The sequence below is a fragment of the Heterodontus francisci genome, chromosome 31 (genome assembly GCF_036365525.1).
Source record: "Heterodontus francisci isolate sHetFra1 chromosome 31, sHetFra1.hap1, whole genome shotgun sequence".
NCBI classification, from domain to species: Eukaryota; Metazoa; Chordata; class Chondrichthyes; order Heterodontiformes; family Heterodontidae; genus Heterodontus; species Heterodontus francisci.
In genome coordinates this window covers 47,989,568-48,012,639 of record NC_090401.1, presented here as the reverse complement: position 1 = coordinate 48,012,639, position 23,072 = coordinate 47,989,568, and positions in this window count along the sequence as shown.

Below are 23,072 nucleotides of genomic sequence, written 5' to 3'. Positions count from 1 at the left end.
TGTCTTAGCTCCCACTAACAGTGGCACAGCATGACCACATAAAGATTGTAAAAGCTGCATTGATTGGCCCACCAGCCAGATAACATTTACACGCCTACTGTTTCTGGCACTCTCCCCACATACAGGGTGACTGGAGTGCCATTGCTCCTTCATTGACAGAGGCAATCAATGGCTCAGTGTGAGCAACCTTTACAGAGGGCGGATACGCAGTAGCTCCCTACACGTTTGCAGATTTGTGCCCCCCAGTAATTCCATCCCCCCTCCAACCTCCCTTCAAGTATGCAGAGTTGAGACCTTGGTATATCCAGACTTACCTGCACTGTGTATGATTTCTCCTACTTCTGCTGTCCTGCCGGGTTTTCTCAGTTGTGAACGGGATGGCACGTGACAGTCGCCCATTCAGCAAAAAATGCGGAACTGTGGAGCACAAGGCAGCAGGGTGCATAATCAGGCAAGGTAAGCTTTACATATGTTAATTGGGGTGCCACCGCCGAGTGGCGGTGGGGGGGTCACACCAAGGTCCCCCCATCGCCGGTAAAAATGGGGTGGGATCTAACTGGCGTCACGGATCGTGGAGGGCCTCTCCCAGTTGTATTATCCAGGCTCCATCCACCCCCTCCCCGCCCTGACCCCCGACGTCGGAGGGCTGGTAAATTTCAGCTCCACATATCCGCTCCCTCACAAAGATTGAATACTTCCGCCTCTGTAACATCGCCCCTCTCCACCACTGCCTCAGCTTAGCTGCTGCTGTTACACTCATCCATAACTTGGTTACTGCTACAACTTGATTATTCCAACACTCTCCTGCCCTGCTCCGGAATTCCATCCCTAAACCTCTCTGTCTCTTAACAAACAAAAACAAGTTACATTCATATTAGCACCTTTAACATGGTAAAACTTCTGAAGGCACTTCGCAGGAGCTTTATCAAACAAAATTTGACACTGAACCACATAGAGATATTAGAAAAGGTGAGCAAAAGCTTGTTTGAAGGGGTAGGTTTTAAAGGAGAGTTTTATCCCCCCAAAAAATATACTTCATTCATGAAAATCTGTAAAAAAAAATACATTACAAAACAGTTCAAAACAGCACCAAGTTGACATTCCAAAAAGTGCAAAGGAAATCAGTTTTCTTCGATACAGGAGTGAGTTGCCTCACAACTCTTCCATTCCATTTTACATGCCATGTACATTTTACAGCAAACCCATATTTGGTGTGTACAGCCCGGGGGGTTTTCCATGGGTCCAGCCCCTCAGTTCACTTTGGTGGGAGGACCTTACACAGTGGTCTTTCTCCATTGAGCCTTTGCAGCGGCTGCCCCAGGCTTTAGTGCGTCCCTCAGCACATAGTCCTGGACCTTGGAATGTGCCAGTCTGCAACACTCGGTCGTGGACAACTCTTTGCGCTGGAAGACCAGCAAGTTTCGGGCAGACCAAAGGGCGTCTTTCAACGAATTGATAGTCCTCCAGCAGCAGTTGATGTTTATCTCGGTGTGCGTCCCTGGGAACAGCCCGTAGAGCACAGACTCCTGTGTTACAGAGCTGCTTGGGATGAACTTCGACAAAAACCACTGCATCTCCTTCCACACCTGCTTTGCAAAGACACATTCCAGAAGGAAGTGGGTAACAGTCTCTTCCCCACCACAGCCACCTCGAGGGCAGCGTGCGGAGGGGAGGCTCCGGACGTGCAGGATGGATCTGACGGGGAGGACCCTTCTCACTACCAGCCAAGCTATGCCTTGGTGCTTGTTTGAAAGTTCTGGTGATGAGGCATTCTGCCAAATGACTTTGGCAAAGAGAAGTAGAGAGGCGGAGAGGTTTAGGGAGGGAATTGCAGAGCTTAGGGAAGATACTCCTTAAAACCTAGCTCTTTGATCAAGTTTTTGGTCATCTGTCCGAATACCTCATTATGTGGCTCAGTGTCAAATTTTGTTTGATAGCACTCCTCTGAACCTTGGGACGTTTTACCATACTAAAGGTGCTGTACAAATGCAAGTTGTTGTTGTTGTCGAAAACAATGCTGATAAATGTTGTTCCTTTTTATTGGCAATTCTAATTTAACATACCTTAAATGAACATCTACACACCAGCGTTGCACACAGTAAGGGATTATGAGATCATATTTTAAAACCAGAATTGAACAAGGTAAATAATGCTCTTTCATTTTCATGAAATATTTAATTCAAAGTTTTAGTGCCACACTCTCTGCAATATGTTCTCCTGCTTGGTCACCATGACAACTGCACAGATGCAATGTCTTGAGTACAAAGTGTACAATTTCAAACTAACCCAGGATAACCATTTCACAAATGCTAATTGAAGCAATAAATGGTCATTACTTTCTCACAGCTTTCGGGAAGAGATAGAATCAAAAAATAATACAGCACAGAAGGAGGCCATTCAGCCCAGCACTTTGAAAGAGCTGTCCAATTAGTCCCACTTCCCTGCTCTTTCCACAGAGCCCCGAAATCTTTCCCCTTCAAGTATTTATCCAATTCACATTTGAAAGTGAAACTGCTTCTGCCATGCTTTCAGTCAGTGCATTCCAGATCATAATAACTCACTGCGTAAAGAAAAAATCATGTCCCCTCTAGTTGTTTTGCCAACCCCCAAAATCCCCTTAATCTGTGCCCTCTTGGTACTGACCCTTTGGCCACTGGATACTGTTGTTCCTTATTTACTTCATGACAAGAAGAGGGAGGTGGTGGTGTAGTGTTAATGTCACTGAAGTAGTAATCCAGAGGCCCAGGCTAAAGCCCTGGGGACATGGGTTCAAATCCTACCATGGCAGTTGATGGAATTTAAATTCAATTAATTAATAAAAATGTGGAATTGAAAGCTCGTCTCATGAAACTTTCACTGATTGTTGTAAAAACCCAGCTGGTTCACTAATGCCCTTTAGGGAAGTAAATCTGCTGTCCTTACTAAGTCTGGCCTACATGTGACTCCAGACTCACAGCAATGTGGTTGATTCTGCATGCCAGTTGTTAAGGGCAATTAGGGATGGTCAATAAATACTGGTCTTGCCAGTGATGCCCACATCCCATGAAAGAATTGAAAAAAGAAAGGCGGAAAGGCAGAGAGATTTGTGGGGGGGGGGGGGGGGGAATTCCCAGGTTAAAATAGTGCTAATATTTTGTTATCGTTTCCCTCCACCTTGTGTTCACCTGCCCCGACAGCACTAACTCTTGCTGGGGAACCTTTCCACAGGTGCCAGCCAGCTCAAGTATCTCAGTCAGATGACCATTTTGTATGTGAGATCATACAATGAAGACCAGCATGCTCTTCGAATATAAAAGAGTCACAGCTGAGCCCCCTCCTGCCTGATCCTGATCTCCATGCAGCCACAGTTTACAGGATACCAAGGAGGAGCAAGAACCTTTACTACATTTTCCTCCACCGTTTAGCACAGGGATACTGAGATCAGATGTGCTGATGTTCAATACTGTTCTCAATACTACAACTAATTGCACTTATAACATATAAAAATGACCCATGATGCTTTGTTCGTGGATTTCCCCATGGTAACTGTCACAACAAAGGGTTTTTAATCCGGTCACAACAGATCCGCTTTGATAGTAGCGCAAGTTGTCTTTACACATCAAGCTTTATTTATAATGACTAATAACAGTATTAGGTTTTATATAAGTGTTCTACAGTATTTTGTTAAATTACAAGATGGCATGCAAATAATACAACCTGGTTCCTAGGCCTGGAGCTTCCAGCTCCAGCCCTTCAGTATGTCCAAACCCCTTCTGATGTGTGGACATTCTGACTGTTAAGAGAAAAATTTCCCATTCTTATACTATTCGAATATCTTGGGCTGTGTCTACACACAAGAGTATAGGTGTATGTTTGCTGAGGCCACGTATTTAGTTGTTCACCCTGTTTCTATTTTTTTGGCCTTCATCTCTGTTTTACGAGCTTTGTTTTAATTTTGACTGCCTTGTACTATCTCTTATTCAACAATGGGTGTTTATCATTTCTATTGCTTAACCAAAATGGCTTTAATCATACATTCCCTTGAGAGCTAAGAATGCTAAAACAAAGCCAGCTGAGATATTTTGATCGATTTAAATCTTTTAAAGATATTCTAACAGTGATTCTTTGTAAGGTGCTTCACAACTAGGCAGGAAATAGACACTGAACCAGGAAGGGAGAGATTGGGGGAGTGATTGAAATTTTGGTGGAAGAGATGGGTTTTGAGACGGTTTATGCAGAAGCAAAGAGAGGTGGAAAGCCAAATAGATTGAGCAAAGGAATTCCCAGGATGATAAGATGAAATAGGCTGCTGAAAATGATAGGGCCTATTGTTTAACAGAGTCTTTTTCACTGACTGTATAGATGCTGGGAAGTCTTTGCTTGCTAAAAATATTCCTTTGCTTTTTCTCACATAGACAGAGGTCCAGCCGGACACAGAGAGAAACTCTGCTGAGGGCGAGAGGTGAGGAGGAAAGAAAAAGGAAGTAAGTGTGAATTCTAGAGTAAAAAGATGTTGGGTAAGCACATCCCCTTCCCAAAATCTTCTTCCCATTTCAAAAGCTGGTGGATGTGCCTTGTATTTCCAGCACTTTTATTTTTACAGGTGGTCTGGAAGTTCTATTAACACTGGGGCCACTAGATATAGGGGTCCATGCAGTAAATGGCTAACTCTGCTAGCACAGTCATGTCTCAGTGGGTGGCACTCTTGCCTCTGAGTTAGAAGGTTGTACGTTCAAGCTCCACTCCATGGGAGTTGATAAACTAAACTGATGCTTCAGTACAGTACTGTGGGAATGTTTCAGATGAGACATTAAACTGAGGCCTCATCTGCCCTCTCAGTTGAATGTAAAAGATCTCACAGCACGATTCAAAGAAGAGCAGGGGAATTCTCCTGTTGTCCATGTCAATGGATATTCCTCAACAAACACTAGAAACACTTGATCTGTTTGTCAGACCTTACTGTGTGCAAATTGGCTGCTGCTTTTTCTACGTTAGTGGTGACTACAATTAAAATGTCCTAATTGGCTGTAAAGCGCATTGGAACATCTTGAAGTCATGAAAGATGTAATATAAAGACATATTTAAAGTAATCATAGAGAGATACAGCACTGAAACAGGCCCTTCGAGTCTGTGCTGACCAACAACCACCCATTTATACTAATCCTACATTAATCCCATATTCCCACCTTCCCTCAATTCTCCTACCACCTACCTACACTAGGGGCAATTTACAATGGCCAATTTGCCTATCAACCTGCAAGTCTTTGGCTGTGGGAGGAAATCGGAGCACCCGGCAGAAACCCACACGGTCACAGGGAGAACTTGCAAACTCCACACAGACAGTACCCAGAACTGAACCCAGGTCGCTGGAGCTGTGAGGCTGTGGTGCTAACCACTGCGCCACCCAATATTTTAGATCTTTGTACCTCTTCAATTCAGCACTGTCTTCCCTCTTCGTTCCTGATTGACCAACACTACAGTCCAGCCAGTGGTCAAATTGTTTGGGTTTTAAGTCAACTGCTGATGAAGAGTACGACAAAAAAACACTTTCAACGTCCTTGGTCTCAAACAGTCTGCTTAGAAACAATCCAATATTCACTATGTTGGTTCTGAAAAGCAGCTCCCCATTCCTCAGTTTATTCCTTCAACAAAACTAGCCTCAGGTGGGAGCCCATGAAAATGATTTCTTTGATCTGTCAACATCTCACGGATGAGATAAACAAATAGTAAAACTGGTGGGCAGTACTGGAAGGAAAATTGTCTTCAGCATTACCTCGTTCCCATATCAGCAAGAGAGAGAGAGATGGTAACAAAAGGAGAAGGTGGCTGCAAGTCATGCCTGAAGGGATTCATTTCAAATTTTTAATTGACAGTCACAGAAAATGCTTTATCTCCATTTCACTGTGATATAGACAAATAATTTTTTTCCAGTCTACCTGCCACACGAAACTTCACATCCCATCAGCCCGAGTCACGTCATATATATGTGACCTTGATTTGTTGCTAACAGTGTAAATCTCTAGTGTTTTTTTAAGGAGTGTTCTATTTTGGTATTTCTTTTATTTGCCATTTTCTCCCCCTCAGTATATTCCTCTCATCTTCTTCCCTCCCCTCCTTTCCTCTTCACTTTTCCACCCCCTCCCCTCTATTCCCGTTCTCTCCCCTCCTTTCTTTTCCTGAAGGTATTGACTGCTTTCTAAGATATGGATGTTTCCATGAGCAGAACACTAATCATCCTTCAGAACCTCAGTTTCCATCCACTATTCCTCTATGACCTTGTGAGTGCAAACTGTTTATTCATCCATCCACAACACCTAAAAGGTTGTGAGTTCAAATCCATCCTGGCAAACTGTGAAATCATGATCTAACTGAATGGCAGAACAGAATCGAGGGGCTGAATGGCCGACTCCTGTTCCTATGTTTTATTAGTTTGTGAAGTGGCACCATCATGAAATGATCATGAAAGCAACCAGATTGTTGCATAAGCACAGTGGTGGCAGTCTTGGCTCAATGGGGAGCACACTAGCTTGAGACAGAAGGTTCTGGGTTTAAATCCCACTCCAGAGACTTGAGCTCATAACTCCGGCTAACACTTCCAGTGCAGTACAGAGGGAGTGCTGGATGGTGGGAGGTGTGCCCTTCAGATGAGCTATTAAACTGAGGCTTTGTTTGACCTCTCAGATGGACCTTACTGTGCACAACAACAACAGAAAATGCTGGAAATACTCAGCAGGTCAGGCAGCATCAGTAGAGAGAGAAAAACAGAGTTAATGATTCAGGCCAATGACCTTTGGGTCACACAGCCCTCCATCCCCTATTTTCATCGGTCCAGCTTTGGTGCCGTACTTTCAGCTGCCTGGGCCCTAAGATCGGGAATTCCCTCCCAAAACCACTCTGTCTCTCTAATCCTCTCTCCTGCTTTAAGATGTTTTTTAAAGTCCATCTCTTTGACTAAGCCTTTGGCCACCTGTCCTATTATCTCCTTGTGTAGCTCGGTATCAATTTTTCATTGCTAACTCTCCTGTGAAGAGCCTTGGGACATTTTACCATGTTAAAGATGCTATAAAAATGGAAGTTTCTGTCATTTATGTAAGTCTTTCTATCTTTCATTAAGTGACACTGACAACATACGGGGGAGAGATGTCATGTCATAACTTGAACCGGATTCCTGTTTACACATGCTAAGGTGGAAATTTCCTCTTTGGGTGAATGAGAGGAAGCATCTACCCTGATGTCCACACTCCCCCCCGCCCACCCCAACCCCCAGCTCCCCCCCGCCCACCCCAAACGGCTATTAGAAATCAGCAGACAGACTGCCCCAAGTGCCTCTTGTTTTTGGGTGCAAGGGTCTGGGGGGAGGGGGAAGGAACAGCTGCAAAATAAAGATTTCAATACTTGCCTTAGTGTTTTCAGCTTTCCCCCGAGACTTCCGCGGGCTTTCCCGGGGCGTGGCATGCCAGGGCAGCTACTGATCCAGTTTTCTACAGATGCTCCAACGCCGGGTCCCCAACACTTGTATCAATCAGAGGTGAAAGGTCAGGGATGTCCCCTCCTGCCTCACTATAATGCCAGCACTGAGCCTGAGCTGACTAGAGTTAAACACACTGGTAAATCCCCAGAAAATCCCAGAGCAGTGCGGTAGGGTGGAGGTAATGTGATCATCTTCATTCTTCTTCCTCTTCACTTTCCCATTCCCCAAGTGTCAGGTAAAGTAAAAATTTCTGCAATTCATTTTGCCTGTTCATAAACTTCCTTCCCCCTTATTCCAACCTGGTGGTTTATAACATATCTCCGGCCTTTGCTTTGCCCTTTCCTTGTTAAAGATCAGCAAGATTCCCTATGGTGTTACTGTACTGAATAACAACTGACATCCCATACACTATGATATACCTAGAAGAAGAAGCTGTAATCTCACTAAAGAACACAGAGCCAAAATGATACTGACTTTTATTAACTGGATTACTCACATTGCATTGACTGAGGTTTGTTTTGTAAAACTAGTAATTATTAAGATTTATGACTAGCCTGCATCAGGTCAGCAGATAACAACATCTTTTGTAGGTAGGGCAAAAAAAGAAATACCCACAAGTATAATTGTCTGCAATGAGTAATTACCCTTCCATGTCACATTAATTTTACTAATCAATAGAGGGCAAAGTTATTCTTAGCTCATAGGCAGTGTGATAAATGGTAGTCTATCTTTAATAAATTGCAGGGACTTTGTGCAGCTTCTGGAGGTTTAACAGTAGAAGGAGTCCTGATCAGTAGCTAAACAACCACCCAACAAGCATGAATAGTGCGGTGAGGGCAACAGAGCTGTGAAATACACAACTGCTGTGAAAGATGGAGGGTGAATATAGAAAGTATGACGTCAAATTCTGCTGATCATAGTAGATAGCACAAAAGAATGGAAGGAAGGAAAGAAGGAAAGGAAAAATTGCATTTACATAGCATCTTTACACCTCAGGATAAGCCAAAGCTCTTTACAGCCAATGAAATAAGGTTTTGAAGAATAGTCATTGTTGTAATGATGCCAAGAGCAGAGGGGTAAGCCACCAATATCTAGAGGAAGGTCATTGCACAGGAGGTCAATGTGAGGCAACATACCTGGACAATTTGAAAGAATACCATACCTAGAAGAAAGTGTCAGACTTGAAGAAAGGTGCCAAGGTGCGAAATGAGAATGAATGCAACTAATCATAGCTTACCACAAACAGCAACAAGTTGAACAACCGGGTTTTACGTTGTTATCGGTTGAAGACAAACATCAGCCAGGACACCAAGGGATCTCCCTACTCGTCTTCAAATAGGGGCTGAATTTCTTGGCAATTTTTGGATGGCATCCACTTTTGTACTTGCTTGATTCTCCAACTTAATTTCCAGTGTACAGTCAAGGGCAATGCTTTATGGATGTAATAATGCATACCACAGCCACATTCCCACATGGATAGTCCATGCAACACAACTGGCTTTTAAGAAGGGGTCTTTGAGATTTAGCAATCCCATTACAGCAGGAATATGATAATGGAACAAACCAAAAATTAAAGAAGGGCCCATCAAGCCTGTTATTTCCATTGACCATGTAAAATCTATTACATTACAATTTAAGCTTGTTATGGAGAAAGAAATAGACAAGTTGCAAAAAAAAGGGTTTTGGATTGGGGGAGAGCGAATTTTAGTAAAATAAGGCAGGATCTGGCCAAGGTAGACTGGAAAGAGTTACTTGTCGGGAAATCTACAGAAGAGCAGTGGGGAAATGGGGAGGGTACAGGCCCAACATGTTCCCTCTAGGGTAATAGGTAGGAGCAACAAGCCCAGAGAACCATGGATGACCAGAAACATTCAGGGTACGATGATAAGGAAAAGAGAGGCTTTTAGCAAATACAAGGACAGCAAATCAATGAAAGCATTAGTGGAGTACAGAAAGTGTAGGATGGAGCTTAAGAAAGCAATTAGGAGAGCAAAGAGGGGATATGAGAAAGCTCTGGCTCATAAAAGTAGGGAAAATCCCAAGATATTCTGTAAGTATATCAATGGGAAGAAGATAACCAGGGAAAGAGTAGGACCCATTAGGGACCAAGGGGGAAATCTATGGGTGAAGCCAGAGGACATTGGTAGGGTGTTGAACGAATACTTCACATCTGTCTTCACCCAGAGAATCTGGGAGAGAATCTATCTCCACTTGTAGAGGCAAAATTTGATTAGGAATAGTCAGCATGGCTTTGTCAGAGGAAGGTCATGCCTAACAAATTTGATTGAATTTTTTGAGCATGTGACCAGGTGTGTAGATGAGGGTAGTGCAGTTGATGTAGTTTACATGGATTTCAGCAAAGCCTTTGACAAGATCCCACATGGGAGACATATCAAGAAAGCAAATGCACATGGGATACAGGGTAACTTGATAAGGTTGGCTTGGAGGGCCGAAGGGCCTGTTCCTGTGCTGTAATTTTCTTTGTTCTTTGTTCTTGTTCTTTGTGGATTCAAAATTGGCTTAGCTGTAGGAGACAGAGAGTGATGACAGATGGCTGTTTCAGTGACTGGAAGCCAGTGTCCAGTGGCGTACCACAGGGATCTGTGCTGGGTCCCCTATTGTTTGTCATTTATATAAACGACATAGATGACTATGTGGGGGGTAGGATCAGTAAGTTTGCGGATGACACAAAGATTGGCCGAGTGGTTAACAGTGAGGTTGAGTGTCTTGGGTTACAGGAAGATATAGACGGGATGGTCAAATGGCCAGAAAAGTGGCAGATGGAATTTAACCCTGAAAAGTGTGAGGTGATACACTTTGGAAGGAGTAATGTGACATGGACGTATTCAATGAATGGCCTGACACTGGGAAGTTCCGAGGAACAAAGGGACCTTGGTGTGTTTGTCCATAGATCTCTGAAGGCAGAAGGGCAGGTTAATAGGGTGGTGAAAAAGGCATATGGGACACATGCCTTTATCAATCGAGGCATAGATTACAAAAGCAGGGAGGTCATGTTGGAGTTGTACAGAACTTTGGTAAGGCCACAGCTGGAGTATTGTGTGCTATTCTGGTCGCCACATTATAGGCAGGATGTGATTGCACTGGAGGGGGTGCAGAGGCGATTCACCAGGATGTTGCCTGGGATGGAATATTTAAGCTATGAAGAGAGACTGGATAGGCTTGGGTTGTTTTCGCTGGAGCAGAGAAGACTGAGGGGTGACCTGATCGAGGTGTACAAGATTATGAGGGGCATGGACAGGGTGGATAAGGAGCAGCTGTTCCGCTGAGTTGAAGGGTCAGTTATGAGGGGACACAAGTTTAAGGTGAGGGGCAGGAGGTTTAAGGGGGATTTGAGGAAGAGCTTTTTTATCCAGAGGGTGGTGACGGTCTGGAATGCACTGCCTGGGAGGGTGGTAGAGGCGGGTTGCCTCGCATCCTTTAAAAAGTACCTGGATGAGCACTTGGCATGTCATAACATTCAAGGCTATGGGCCAAGTGCTGGCAAATGGGATTAGGTAGACAGGTCAGGTGTCTTTAATGCATCGGTGCAGACTCGATGGGCCGAAGGGCCTCTTCTGCACTGTATCATTCTGTGATTCTGTGATTCTGAAAGGCAGGCAAATTGAGTTAAGGTACAGATCAGCCATGATCTATTTGAATGGTGGAACAGGCTTGAAAAGGTGAACTAACTACCTACTTCTGCTCCTATGTCCCTATGTTCCTATCCCTATAACCACCAATCCTGTTCTGAAAAATTTATCCAGCTCCTTTTGCTGGGAATTCATTTAAGTGTTAGATGACCTGTGTAATCTGTTAATAAAAAATGGAATCTCATGGCTGTCAAAGATGATCATAACACCAACATAACATAACACAGAGGCGCAGTGGTTAGCACTGCAGCCTCACAGCTCTAGCGACCTGGGTTCAATTCTGGGTACTGCCTGTGTGGAGTTTGCAAGTTCTCCCTGTGTCTGCGTGGGTTTTCTCTGGATGCTCCGGTTTCCTCCCACAAGCCAAAAGACTTGCAGGTTGATAGGTAAATTGGCCATTATAAATTGCCCCTAGTATAGGTAGGTGGTAGGGAAATATAGGGACAGGTGGGGATGTGGTAGTAATATGGGATTAGTGTAGGATTAGTATAAATGGGTGGTTGATGGTCGGCACAGACTCGGTGGGCCGAAGGGCCTGTTTCAGTGCTGCATCACTAAACTAAACTAAACTTCCAAGAGTTGTGTGGGTGAACTGAAACATAACTGAATTGTGTCCAAATGCTCAAGAGGCCCTTAATGTCTTATTCTGTATTGGAGCTTTCAACATTGAAGAAGCATTAAAAATGAGATTTCTGTAATCAGAAAGAATGAGGTTGATCACATGATGGAACATTGTTTATTTTTAAGAATGACGCACTTCTTTAAACCAGAATAAGTGACTCTTACTCCAAATGAATGAGGCTTGACTGATCCTTTCACAATATTCAGCTTCATCCAACTGTGAAAGACAAGTTAGCAGAAATATGTTCAAATAGACAGTGCCCTGAACCCTTTGCTCCATATTCCTGATACCCTTCCTAATAAAAATCTATTAATCTCGATCTTGAAAATTTCAATTGACCCTTTAGTTTAGTTTAGAGATGCAGCACTGAAACAGGCCCTTTGGCCCACTGAGTCTGTGCCGACCATCAACCACCCATTTATACTAACCCTACACTAATTCCATATTCCTACCACATCCCCACCTGTCCCTATATTTCCCTACCACCTACCTATACTAGGGGCAATTTATAATGGCCAATTTACCTATCAACCTGCAAGTCTTTGGCATGTGGGAGGAAACCGGAGCACCCGGAGGAAACCCACGCAGACACAGGGAGAACTTGCAAACTCCAGAATTGAACCCGGGTCGCTGGAGCTGTGAGGCTGCGGTGCTAACCACTGCGCCACTGTGCTGCCCCCAGGAGGTCCTCTTCCCAAGGGTCAGGAAGAAGAGACTGGCCCACCTGACCAAGCAAGGCTGGAGAGCATTCTAGGTTCTGGGGCATAGAGTTAATCCTAGCTCATCTACCTGTAAAGAATCTTCAGTATCCTCATTGCATCATCAGACTGTTTCCTAAATGATTTTAGGACTTTTATATCCACTACTCTACCCATTAGGAACATAGGAATTGCTGGAAAGCTTTGAGAACCATAGGTTGAAAGTCAACCGCTCCTATGACATATTGAATTTTGTTCGGAGGCTGCAGGTCCTGGTGGCAGTACCTGAAGTGCATGCCATTTCCACGCAAATGTCATACAGTTGGCCAACCGCAATCACGTGTTGGCCAGTCATTTAATTTAGGGGAGGTGCCAGGGCCCGTCCAATTATAGAACAGATGCAAGAAAAGAGGCACCAATGGCTGCTTGACTCAAAGGCTGGCACCATATTTAAAGATTTGCCAGCCCTGCATACACTGCTGCCATGTTAGAAACACTTGCCTGACTTACAGAGCAGAAGACCCTCCTCCACACCCACTGTGCAGAAGACCCTTTCTCCAGACCTACAGTGCAGAAGACCCTTTCTCCAGACCTAAATGTACAAGATCCTGAAGGAGCTAATCAGGAGCCTGCTGCAACCATGGCAGAGGGAAGACACTGGGTGACCCTACAGTTTAGCGATGCCTCCCTACCTCTCCACCAGGCTGCAAGGGCAAGGCAGGAGGTCCTCTTCCCAAAGGTCAGGAAGAAGAGACTGGCCCACCTGACCAAGCAAGGCTGAACAGAGATTGTAAAGGAGGTCAGCAGCTATGGGGTCACTTCCCGAATATGGGTACATTGCCACAAATGAGTCAAAGACCTCCTTCGCTTCGTCAGGCTGAGTTCTTCATACTGCTTTCCTCTTTGGGGCTTGCATGTGGCAACATGAGAGGGTGTGCTAGATAGAGAGGGAGTGACCACCTAGTTGGTGGCAAGGAGGTCGGGCAGCAACAGATCCTGTCAGATACATGGATGCATCTGGGCAAGAGGTGCCTGTCTATCTCTGCTGATCCCCACAAGGGCTCTTGAAAACGGATGTATGTTGGAGGCATTCGTGAGCCCCCAACATGAACCAAAAGACTGCCACCAGCATAAGTGTTGTGCTACCTTGGTGGGAAAACTAACTTTCTTCCTCCGTCTGCTTGCAGGAGAAATTGGCAAACAACAATAAAGAGAGGGCCAAGACGAGTGGGGGCCTCACAGACCTACGCATCCTGACCCTGGCAGAGGAGGAGGCCCTGGAACGGGTCTCAGGGCGACTGAGCAATTGCTGATGGTGAAACAGGAGTGTCATCACAGCAGAGTGAGTGGATGTGCAGGGGCACAATAGTGCATCTGGTCCTCACATGAGGCACAGGACTCATGCCTCCACCACTAGGCACATGGAGCTCCACATCAGGTATTGTTGGGATGACGGGAGGTGAAGCCCTTAATTCCTCAATGCTTGTGTTCTCTCATGTAGGTCTCAGTAATCCTGAAGGACGCACAGCTGGAGAGAGCGTGGGCCATCCCTCCACGTCTGAGGAGGAGAAGGATCCAGAAGTTGCACCATCACATCATTCCCCTGCATGCTCCAGAAGTGCAGATACTCTCACGTTGGTGGGTATGCATTTGCCATTGGATTCAGGGTCACAACCTGGTGAGCACATCGCAGACGCACCCAAGCAGCTGACGGTGGCTGTGACAGCCAAGACCACTGACTGTCAGAGGATTGTGGGAGGCCAGGCCCATGCTGAGCCCCAGGCTGATGACATGCCTCTGGTGTCATCGGTAACATGGCACCTGCTGGAGGTGTAAGAGAATATCTGGTGGAGCTGCCAGAGGCAATGCGCAGCCATGTGTGGACAATGGAGGAGTCCATCCAGGCCATGAGTGCTGCCATGTCTCAGGTGTGTGCACACATGGCTTCCTCCATTGAGAGTTTGGCAACCCTCTTGGACAGCCAGATCCAACAGACCACTCAGTGGATGCTGGAGATGCATTCAGATCTGCATGCCATCACCTTGTCCATGAGCTCAATGCAGCACTGGCAAGGCAAGAGGAGCCCGAAGCACCTGGAGTTGCCATCAGGTGCTTGAACTTCTCAAGACGGTAGGGAGGTGCAAGTGTGCCTTGCAAGGGAGGAGGAGTGGCTGCCTTCTGCATCTGGAGCCTTCTCTAAGGCTGCTCCGAGTGTGGACAGTAGCTACTCAGCCCCTCTGCCAGTGACCCCAGAGCCTCCAGTAGCCCCGGCGACAGAGGAGGGTGCTGCAACTGTGCACGAGCACCTCAGCATGTCAAGGCCCTCCAGGTCTCAGGCAGCCAGAGGATGGCTGCCAAAGTCATCCCAAGCCACTGGGTAGCCCAATCAGCAGCCTGCATGCACCTCAGCTGCAAGAGCAGGGATCACACCTCCTGGGAGCACACATAAGTGAGTTAAGAAATGCACCTCGATGCACTTGGGGTTCACGGGTCTTTAGACATTGTACATGTTAAGGCTCTATTATGTTGTGCCACTCAATAAATGTTACTGCTGTTGGTCATCCTTTCCATTCTTACTGCCTTGCTAGATGTCATCTACAGCCTTGGTTCCTCAATGGGCTGCAAGTGTTGGAGTAGGCTGCATCTGGTCAGTTCTCAGCTTTGTCAGTGTGTGCTGTGTACCTGGGCGCTAGGCAGTGGAGTGCGAGATGAAGTAGGTGACAGAATGTCTGCATAAAGGTGAGTGTTTATTGCACTGATTGTGAAAGGGCATCAGGCTAATAAGAAAAGGCTAAGTATGCGATTTTTCCGTGCCTCCCTTGTGCGTCTCTCATTTCCCCTTGCCTCTGGTGCAAGAGGTTCCTCATCCTGAGCTGTCTGCTCAGCAGCCTCCTCCACATCCTCATCATCAGATATGGAGTGTTGATCAATGATGTCCTCTTCATTCAAGGCCTCTCTCCTCTGCAGTGCTAGATTGTGCAGAGCACAGCAGATCACTACAATGCACGAGACCCTTGCTGGAACATACTGAAGAACTCCACCGGACCAATCCAAGCACCTGAATCTCATCTTAAGCAGCCCAATGGCCTGCTCAATGGTCGCTCGGGTGGACCCTTGGCAGGTATGGTAACTCTCTGCTGCAGTGCGAGGGTTCCTCACTGACCTATGTAGCCATGTCTTTAATGGGTAGCCCTTGTCACTGAGAATCCATCCCTGAAGGTGCGCAGGGAGGGGAGGGGTGCAGGCCAGAATAGCTCTGGCACCTGGGACTGCCAGAGAATGTAAGCATCATGGCTGTTTCCTGGGAACTGTGCACACACCTGAAAGATCTACTTTCGATGGTTGCAGACCAATTGCATATCATTGGAATGGAAGCCCTTCCTATTGATGAAGGCCGCTGGCTGGTCTGTGGGAGCCTTCATGGTTACATGCGTACACGTACGCAGTCGATCACACACTGCACCTGGGGGAATCCACTGATGGCCCCGAAGCTAACGGACCTCTCTGCCTGACTGTCCGGGTCAGTTCAGTAGCACACATAGGAAATATGGCACTGGTTACTGTCTTGATGCACCGATTGGCTGCAGCATGAGAGATCCTACACATTTCCCCAGTGGATTCCTGGAAAGATCCAAAGGTAAAGAAGTTAAGAACCATGGTTATCTTCAGGGCAATTGGCATTGGTTGTCCACCAAACCCCATGGCTCTCAGCTTGTCCTGCAGCATGGCACATAAGTCATTGACCGCCTCCCTGGAGAGCCTCAGTCTGTGCTGACACTGCCACTGAGACATCTCGAGATAGCTGAGCCGTGTACGGTAGACTCCCTCATGGGTATAGGCCCTTATATGCGTGCAAGAATGTTGGCAGACCCCTCTGCGCCCTTCTGTGGAGTGCCCACTGGAGGCTGACCCACTTGCTGCTTCTGGTGTTCCTGCTGTGCCCCACCGATGCCTGGACCTCCCTCCCTCTGCGCTGCTCCTGTACCTCAGTAGGGGACCATGGAGACTGGGTGGATCTGGCATATGGCAGGTGGGCTCTCTCCTAGTTGTGCGTATTCTTTACAGCCCACCTCCCCCAAGTCCATTCCCTGGCTGGCCCTTTGAAGCAAGTGCCACTGTCTCTCTGTCACCCTTACAGCACGCCCCCCCCCACAACCTCCTGTTGGTGCTGCCATGTCACACGCCCCCCACCCTGTTAGTGGTCCCACCTTCATCCCCGTTTGGCCGTCATCCAGCAATGGCCTCTATTCCCCACTCTCCCTTCTACTGCAGGTTAGCTCTCAGTAAGATTGGCTGGCAGAGGCAGCAATGAACTCTTGCCTCCATGCTGTCTCCTTTAATATGGCAATGCTCTGAAGCCCCGTAGTTTCCATGCGCCGTTCACAAAATTCTAAAAAGCACTGTAAAATTCAAGTTAATTGCCCTTTAAACTACCTTGATTGATGTCCTGCTGCATCGTACTGAGAAGTCCACCCTCCATGGTTCCCACCACTCATAAAGTGTGGTGAATGCATCCTGACATTTTACAGATGACTCCGCTGCTGACCCTGCTCTCAGTGGCCCAGTAAAATTCCAGCCATTATGTCTGAATTGATATGCATTATGTCCGTATGCACATACCAAGAAGTTCATTCCATGCTGTTACGACCAAGGTTGGATGAATGCACTATGCACTGTCTTTCTCTAGTTCTGTTACTCCACTGGTCACAACGTATGTTTAAATATTTTACCCAGTTACCGATACAGCCAATTATATATTTTATATTAGTTTCAAAATTTAAAAAAAAATCTGCCAACCAGGTTTCTTTAAAAAGCAACAAAATTATTGATTTATTATAAAATAAGACTTATTCAATAAAGACACAAAGCTTATTAACACAAAGTTTGAAATATGGAGGTATAAATATATTCCATTCTAAAATGACCTAATATACACACACACATATCTGTTATAGGAAAAAAACAAAGAAAAATAAAAAAAGTGGCTCTGCAGAGATCAACTTTAAAAAAAATACTTTTGCCAAGTTATTGTCAATTCTTGAAGAAAAAGAACAAGATATAGAATGTTCCAGATGGCCTTTGGTCTGGCACCTGTGTACACGTAGACAGCTGTCACTGGGATCTTTCTGGAGTGGTTCTGTTCAGGAGATGTTGAAGAGAAGTCTTGCAGGCTTTTCAGGAGAATTACTGCATCAGTGGTTTCAGCTATCACATTGAATTCTCAGAAGATTTTCCAAAACAGTTGGAAAAGGATGAGTTGGGTGGCTTCTCGCTTAGCAGGCTACACAACAACTGAACATTCAAACAGTCCAAATCAAAAAGCCAAAACTCCAGACAACCATAACCTAGACATGTGACTTCTCTGTAAACAACTCCAATAGCTAGCAAGGCTCCATATGTTTATTTTAGCACTTATTGTCTCTTCCAGTAAGTGTCTTTAAAAAAAAATACAAAGTGTCCTTCCAGTAATCCTTTAAAAAAATCTCAAATCCAGGCGTCTCCATGGTCTTTCAAATGAACCAATTTTCACGATCTTTTAAACACGAGTCCTCAAAAAATATTAATAATGGAAGCAGCTTCATGACATTGCAATGGACTTGGTAATATGTGCATTATTTGTCTTTCATCAAATTTATGACCCTTGCCCGACAGTCACATTTCACTTTGGAATAATGTTCTCGAATTCCCATTTGTATCCCATTAGTGAAAACCTTTTCCATCTATCATCGACCTCCTTGAGGCCACCTCTCACCCAACTGTCTTTCAAGTACCAGTTCTCCACTCTTTTCTTCTTAGCCAGTAATTAATATCCTATAAGCGTTTCTGTAACTTTCTGCTAAGAGGGTCTGGTGGAACAGACTCCACAATGGGAATGTGCACTAATGGACTCGCCTCTATAGTGCTAAGAATGTCTCTCTTTCACTTACACTTCCTATAAACCCAACTCTCTGCAGGAACTGCATATTGCTCTCATATCGAGGAAGGCTCTTTTAATACCGCTCTCATCTCTAACCTTCCTCACTCAGTTATCTTGCTTCATTATTTTACAGCAATTGCTGCATTGAAATTTACTTTCTTCTTTCTTCCGAGGTCTAAACACATTGTACAACACAGCTCAACCCCCTTTGTATGACATAGCCCTCCCTCCTCTGTATGACACAGCTCTTCTCCCTTTGTACGACATAGCTCTCCCTCCTCTCTACGACACATCTCATCCCCCTCCATATTACACAGCAACCTCCTCCTCTGTGTTACACAACTCTGCATCCTCACTGAGTTAACTGAACACCCACCACTCCACCTCCTATTCATGCTTTCTCATAACATCATTACAGCACAACTCCTTGGAATGGTTTGGAACTTTCTCCAAACAGTACTATCCTTTGCTAATGGGAAAAAAAAGACAGGTTCCACAAGCAGACCAAATCTCCAATAACCCAAAAGCTATGGGGAGGGGGAATCCAACTTCTGGAAGAGCAGGGAAGGGGCGCTGATGGATCAGCTGCCCTTTACACACCCTGCCCGATTTTCCATTGCAGCCAATGGAAAGTCATGTGCATGCTCCACTACCACCTATTTGACACCCCATCTGAGGTTCAAATTAAGGCCCTGTGTTTTCACATATACTATGTATGGAGTACTATGCTCAAGATTAATAAATACTACTTGTCATATAAAGTGCACCAGAAATAACCTGAGGTACACACAGTGCCCTCACTGAAAGACAGGAAGGGCCAAGCTGTAAGACAAAAGTATACAGGGTAAAACTCATTGTTTGATTTATTTACAGTTGGTATACAATTACTTAGAATGTACAGCATGGCACAGAAAAAGGCGAACAAGTCTATACATGTTGTCATGCAGGTCCCCACCTGCCAAGAATGAGGCATATTAATTTTGTCATATGAATATTGATTTTAAACTTGCTGGGAAGAAGAGAAGGCCTGTTACAAGGGCTGCCACACACTTAGCTGAAAAACATTTACATACTAACAGACAGTGCTTGTGGATACAAAAGGACCATTCCCTGACACATTCAACCCACAATGGATTTTGATCACCAGACATTGAAGGTGTAAGGAAGAGCATTCCAGAGACTGCTAAGGTGATACAATCCACAAAAGCCAGGACTGGTTAAACATGACTAACTGGCTGGTCCAGGGTTTTTTGAACTAGCCACAGAGATTTTGAAAAGAGAAAGACTGTTTGCTCCTGGAGTGAGAAGACCTCTCCTGTCTGCTCCCATCTCTTTCTCACAAGCCTCTGGACCCACTTAGGACACATGAACTTCAAGAGCGAAAAGTCTCCTACATTGAACAAGGTTTAAGAAGAATACTGGGCCCCAACGAAAAGCAAGATCTACCTACAATCAAGGACTTTATAGCGAGCTCGAAGAACAGTAACCAAAACATCTTCAGATATTGCCTCAAACTTTTCCACTTTATTTCTTCTGCTCTTTTCTGTCTCTATCTGCATGTGTGTATTGCTTATGAAAGGTAGTGTGGGTGTGTCGCGTATCCGTAGACGTTAACTGAATTAGAGTTTAAGTTTAATAAAGTTCAACCTTTTTTCTTTAACCCTAAGAAAACCTGTTTGGCTAGTTTCTTTGCCTTACAATTGGAAGTTGGTGAACAAGGATTCACTAAGGGGGAGCTAAAAACATGGTGTGTTTAAAATTAAACCCTATTACAGTAAGACAAGGTGAAGGCTGGGAGGGAACCCTAGACCCCTTTCTCACCTGGTCGTAACAATGTGCTTATGCTCCATTCATCTCACCTTGTCAGCATGCCCTTCTACTCCTTACTCTCTCGTACTTGTCTAGCTTCTCCCTAAATGCATATATGCTATTCGCCTCAACTACTCCTTGTGCTAACAACTTCCACATTCTAACCAAACTCTGGGTAAAGAAGTTTCTCCTGAATCCTTTACTGAATTTATTTGTGACCATCTCATGTTTATGACTGAATAATACAGAGAAGCAGTAAGGCTGAGCAGGATCTCAAAGATACAATACTTAGGGGAAAAATATCAGTCCACAGGAGATTTCAATAATCCTTTTTAGAATGTATTTTCTACATTGATTGAGAAATGATAGGACTTTTGTTAGACATAAACGCTAACGATATGATGTTGTACATGGATGATGCAAATTCCTGGTACACCCCAGGAGTTCAGATTCCCAATCAGAATTAAAGACTTGAGGAGCCTGCACTGTGAATATTTATTCTCATTACAGCCAGACTTTTGAAGTCAGCTATCATGCATTGTGATTTGTGCTCTCAGTGCCATCCTTTAGTCATCAGAGAGATTAGAATAATCAATTCCATGGTCTGTCAATCCACATAGCTTAACATTTCAGTCTGCTGTTTGTTGTCTGCACTCTGTTACCCATATCCTAGCTTAACAACAATAACATTTATATAGTGCCTTTAACGTAGCATCCATCCCAAGGTGATTCACAGGAGCATTATCAAACTAAATTTAACACTGAACACTGAAGGGTATATTAGGACAAGTGACCAAAAACTTGGCCAAAGAGGTAGGTTTTAAGGAGGAGAGAGAGGTAAAGAGGTTTAGGCAGGGAATTTGCATGCAGCATTGTCCCACAGACAGCAATTCAATAAAGGCCAAGATGATCTGTTTTAGCAACATTGGTTGTGAGATAAATATTAGCCTGGGCACTGGGGATAACTTCCCTGTTCTTCTTTGAAGAAGTGCTACGGGATCTTTTATACCTACCTGAGAGGGAAGACATTGGCTGGATTTTATGGGCCTCCCTGACGGAGGGTCAGAGGTGGGTGGTGGGGTGCCATAGAATCATGACGGGTAGCAGGGCTGAGGGTCCGTCACTGCCCCGTTGCCAACCGATTTTGCCAGGGGCGGGATAGGCTGACAACGCCTTCCTGCCAAAGGCCAATTGAGGCCCTTAAATACCTATTAACAGCCACATAAAGGCCTCTTCCTGCTGCCACTGGGATCTAACCAGCTGGGGGTGGGGGGGGGGCGGGGGGCGGGGTGGGGGTGCCTCCGCCAAGTGGGGCAGTCTGTAGCCCACGGAGGACCCCTACCATCAAAACCTCCATGTCCATGGTCTACCCTGCCCCTGGACTTCATGCCCACCCTCTCACCACCCAATTACCGGAGCCTTCCATACTGGTCTTGGTAACCCCGCCTCACTTACCTGAGGTCCAGGGTTCTGGCACTAGGCCTGGGTCCAAGGCCTCTGTAGTACCGGCAGTGGCCACTGCTAGCAGTGGCTCTGCCTGTACCGCTGAGCTGCCAGGCCTGTGGTTGGCTGGCAGCTCTTGGAGGCGGGATCCCTGTCTTTAAAGGGATGGGGATCCTGGCACAGGACACAAGCAGCAAAATGACGGAGGATTGCTCTGGGGAGCACGAAAATGCTGAGGTGGGGTTCCCCCGCCTTTTCGGCCCAGCAGCAGGAGCACCGCCTCCTCCACAAAACTAGCCCATGGCCTCAGTTTAACATCTCATCCAATGGATAGCTCTTCTGACAGTGCAGCACTCATTCAGCAATCACACTGGGAGTGTCAAACTAGATTTTATGCTCAAGTCTCTGGAGTGGGACTTGAATGCAGATGCAAGAGTCCTACCAATCAATCCAATAGCACATCAGCAGCACAGCATGTTTCAAATGCTTCAGGAAATTTGGCTCCTGTTCAATATTTCCCCAGCTAGCTTCCAATATTATCCATGAATAATAGCCTCATTGCTGTGTGAAAGCTAATATTCTTGTTGGGCGTAAGTTATCAGCAAGGTAGATATTTGCCAACACCTTCCAGGATAATAAAATAGATTAAAGGCCGTAATATCCTCAGGGTTTTGTAGCATTTTTTGTGTAATATTTATGCACTGACAACTCCAGGAAATGAAATTTTAAAAGTTTAAGCGAAGATTTATAAAGTTTTCATCAAATGAGCTGAACTCTCATCTTTTGCAGAAAAAAAACGGACACTATCTCGACAAATTTCAAAGTGATATTCATATATTTTTTAAAAAGTAAAATCAGCCATAAATGTCTCTGAAATAATAGTAAAATAAAAATCCTGCAGATATTACTTGAATGAGTTATTGAATTTCCTATTTTATTGCAATCCCATCGGTCACTGTACAGCTAAATGTTTCAGTGTGAGCAGTAATAAGCACTTTCCATAGTGGCAATTCCAATTGTCTGACCTCCCACAGTTCTGCATAAGATTACTTTTACCAGACTAACACAACACAATGCTCAGTCAGCTAATGGCAGCACAATGCTGGGAGCCACTCAGGGATTGGCACCGACATGATGCACAATCGACATTTAACAAAATTATTGACTCAGCCATGGACATGGGGGCAATTAATCTATATAAAGTGTATAGCCAATCTAATGCCATCAAAACACAGTCTGATTTAAAACACATTTCTCCCTTTAAATAAAGTAGCTCAGCATACTGTTATGACTAGGTGAGAAAAGGGTCTAGGGGTTTCCCTCTCAGCCTTTGCCTGATTGAACCGTAACAGGGTTTAATTTTTAAAAACACCGTGTTTATAGCTCCCCCTCAGTGAATCCTTGTTCACTGCTCTCCAAATGTAAGGCAAATAAATCAACCAGACAGGTTTTCTTCGATTTAAACAAGAAAGGTGGAAGTTTA